General features: G+C 39.3%; 1 pseudogene; it reads left to right on the top strand.

Moving 5' to 3' along the window:
• Positions 1-568: 568 nt before the first annotated feature.
• The window catches only part of LOC107726932 (pyrroline-5-carboxylate reductase 1, mitochondrial-like), an 8,218-nt pseudogene continuing 4,530 nt past the window's right edge, over positions 569-4,256 (top strand).

The raw sequence follows: 4,256 nt of genomic DNA on the forward strand, positions 1-4,256 counted from the left end.
TGTAATTGTACAAACGTCCAGCTTCAGCTCGAGCTTCACGAGTCACATCTTGACTGATTTGTATCAAGTAAACGTCTGAATAAAATTGAGCTATTTTTTTCCTCCATATTCTCACTTTATCAGACTATATGAGCCATAAAAGCCTGATGGATCAGATATTATACAAAACATAAAACATATGCAAACTTTATTTATTTTTTTAATATTTTGTCTAAATGTTCAATAAATGGTTTTCCATTTTTAAAAATGTAGTTTTTTTCTGAGTATTATTTCATATGTCAGGCTTTACAGGGTAGAGTTGTGTGCTTCAACCATTACTGAGACTTTTGTATGTAAATGGTGGAGAGAAAAAAAAAGCTGAAATCTTTTGATATATAATTCATGAGAAAGAGAGAATTTCACGTATGCTCTCCTGACTTTTGGATAAACATACTTGAGGTTCTTTGCGGGGAACTGATGCAATAAGACCGCTCTGTTGCAAACCCCGCCCTCGCTGCATCCGCTGCGCTGATTGGTTTGACGCGACAGCATCTCGTCTCTCATTGGTCCGTCCGTGCGTCAGTCAGAGCGCCGTCGCGATGCACATAGAGGGAAGGAAGAAGCCACGTTGACATCAATTAGCGTTTTCATCGTTTGATAAACTAGAACACCGAACCGAATCTTCCGTTCACCGTGAATCTCGGCGGAGGTGAGAAAATATTTCCTAAGATGATGAAATATTTAGACAATCATGATAATGAGGTATCAAGGCAGCAGCATAAGGAATCATCATTCATATGCACTGATTATACTAACAATAACAACCTATCTAGAGTGTATTTTATTGTGTTTAATAACAATATTACTGTAGTTGATGTACAATGAAACTAAATAAATTATGCAAATGGATTTGATGTTGCAGTGTATCGTATATTATGACTGTAATCTCTGCTACAATGTAACAAATAAGTGCAATTGATGTTACATAATTATTGCAATTTATTATTTTCCTCCAGCTTTATAACAGATTCTGTGTTAACAGTAGATCATGATACTATCAATGCCATGGTTATGGTTTTGATTCCCAATCAATGCATGAACTGAATAAGCATATTTTTAACGCCATGCAATGCACGTTGCTTCAGATGAAATATGTAATTTTTATTCATGTTGTGTTTATTTCAGGTGTGTCGGTCATCAGGATGAGTGTGGGCTTCATCGGAGCGGGTCAGCTGGCACATGCCCTGGTCAAGGGCTTCACAGCGGCGGGTGAGAAAGGGGTCGAGATGACCGTCCACTAACACTAACTAATGAACTTTAGTCTCTCGACTGATCAGGACCCTGTTTACATACACTACTGGTCAAAAAACCTGCTCTTCTGCTCAGCAAAGCTGCATTTATTTCATCAAATATACTAAAAAAAAATTGAAATATTTTTAGAATCTAAAACAGCTGTCTTCTGTGGTTTTATCACGGTTTAAACAAAAATATTCTGTAGCACAACTGTTTTCAACATTGATAATAATCAGAAATGTTTCTTGAGCAGCAAATCAGCATATTAGAATGATTTCTGAAGATCATGTGACACTGAAGACTGGAGTAATGATGCTGAAAATACAGCTGCGCATCACAGAAATACATTACAGTTTAACAGATACTCACATAGAAAACAGCTGTTTTAGATTATAATAATATTTCACCATTTTTACAGTATTTTACAGTAGCCTTGCTGAGCAGAAGAGCATATCTTTTGGCCATCATATTTCTGTGGTTCATGCAGTAACTAGTTCGTAGTGTCCATGTCTGTGAAGCTCCAGAAATGACAAACCACACAGTTAAAGTGTCATAGTGGTATTTATTCCACGTCTTGTTGTTTTTGGTTTCTGAATCGGTCCACTCCTCATATTTCATCTTCGTTTGTCTGTTTTTCAGGTGTGATTGCGGCGAACAGAATCACAGCGAGTTCACCGGACACAGATCTGCCGACAGTCTCCGGCCTGCGGGTGTGTGAACCTGAACTGGGTGTGTGAGTGTGTGTGTGTGTGTGTGTGAGTGTGTGTGTGAGAGTTAGTGTGTGTGAACCTGAACTGTGTGTGTGAGTGTGTTTGTGTGTGTGAGTGTGTGTGTGAGAGTTAGTGTGTGTGAACCTGAACTGTGTGTGTGAGTGTGTTTGTGTGTGTGAGTGTGTGTGTGAGAGTTAGTGTGTGTGAACCTGAACTGTGTGTGTGAGTGTGTTTGTGTGTGTGAGTGTGTGTGTGAGAGTGAGTGTGTGTGAACCTGAACCGTCTGTGTGTGAGAGAGTGTGAGTGTGAGAATGTGAGTGTGTGTGTGAGTGTGAGAATGTGTGTGAGAGTGAGTGTGTGAGAGTGAGAGTGAGAGTGAGAGTGAGTGTGTGAGTGTGTGAGTGTGTGTGTGTGTGTGTGTGAGTGTGTGAGAGAGCGTGTGAGTGTGTGTGTGTGTGTGTGAGTGTGTGTGGCATCATTTACTGCAAACACACCGCAGGCTTCACATTGACTCTCTCAGCGTGACAGAAGAGCGGCTTTGAGCTCAAAGACTGCTGAGAAACACTTCTGAAACACAAATAGAGATGGAGGGAACACAAAGACAGACACTAAAGAATTCATTATCTGCTCATAATTATGGCAGCGGATATTATAGATTTATGATTCCTGCATATGGATGAACTGAAGGAGCCAAAGGAGGATCTCTCTCTCTCTCTCTATCTATCATCTATCTATCTATCTGTATAGGTTATTAGATAGGAGGTCATTATGTAATGGCTCATTGGTGTGTATGTGTGTATATTATATATATATATATATATATATATATAAGCGGTAAAAAGTTTTAAGATTTATTACGATTTTTAAATGTTTTTGAAGAATTCTCTTCTGATCCAATACACAACAAAATCAGTAAAATTGTGAAATATTATTGCAATTTAATATAACCATTTTCTATGTGAATATCTGTTAAGCTGTAATTTATAGAGTGTGTGTGTGTGTGTTTTGAGCCATCTGCTGTTTATAGTATAACATGTTCTTCTCACCTTCCTTGATGCTTTCTCAGAAAATGGGCGTCAATTTCACTACCAGCAACAAAGAAGCGGCACACAAGAGCGATGTTCTATTCCTGGCCGTCAAACCGCACATCATCCCGTTCGTTCTGGATGAAATCGGTCCAGATATCGAGGACCGTCACTTGATCGTCTCCTGCGCGGCTGGAGTCACTATCAGCTCTATTGAGAAGGTGCGAGACACGCCACTTAAACATCAGGACGATTGCTTTACTGATGCTCACAATGCTTTTGGTGACGTCATTAACAACTAGTTTACTTCTCTACACACCTGTGGGTTTAAAAAGAATAGTTTACCTGAAAATGAATGTGCTCACCCTCAGAGATCAGGATGAGTTTGTTTCTTCATCAGGTTTGTAGAAATGTAGCATTGCATCAGTGTCTCACTGCAGTGAATGGGTGCCGTCAGAATGAGAGTCCAAACAGCTGATAAAAACATCACAATAATCCACAAGTAATCCACAGCACTCCAGTCCATCAGTTAACATCTGGAGAAGACAAAAGCTGAAACAAATCCAGCATTAAGACGTTTACGCCACAGGAACTCACGCCGAGGTGGAGGACGGGAAGCTCCTGGAGCAGCTGATGGCCAGCGTGGGCTTCTGCACCGAAGTGGAGGAGGATCTGATCGACGCCGTGACGGGCCTCAGCGGCAGCGGACCTGCTTACGTGAGCGTTTACACCGAAAGACCTACATACTGCACTGCTCTGGATCTAATGTAAACCGTGTTTTACTAGGAGAGACACTACCGCTCAAAAGTCAAACGGAATAATTAAGAATGTTTTTGAAAGAAGTCTCTTCTGCTCACCAAGGCTGCATTTATTTGGTCAAAAATACTGTAAAAAATTTGAAATATTATTAGAATGTAAAACAGCTGTTTTCTATGTGAATATCTATTAAACTGTAATGTATTTCTGTGATGCGCAGCTGTATTTTCAGCATCATTGCTCCAGTCTTCAGTGTCACATGATCTTCAGAAATCATTCTAATATGCTGATTTATTAGAAAGATTTCTGATTATTATCAACAGTTGTGCTGCACAATATGTTTGTGGAAACTGATGCATTTTATTTTTCAGGATTCACAGATGAATAGAAAGTTCAAAAGAACAGCATTTATTTGAAATAGAAATCTTTTGTAACATTATAAATGTCTTTATCATCCCTTTTGATCAATTTAAAGCATCCTTGCTAAATAAAA

This window comes from Sinocyclocheilus rhinocerous, unplaced genomic scaffold (genome assembly GCF_001515625.1).
Source record: "Sinocyclocheilus rhinocerous isolate Xijiao unplaced genomic scaffold, SAMN03320098_v1.1 scaffold2027, whole genome shotgun sequence".
Lineage (NCBI taxonomy): Eukaryota > Metazoa > Chordata > Actinopteri > Cypriniformes > Cyprinidae > Sinocyclocheilus > Sinocyclocheilus rhinocerous.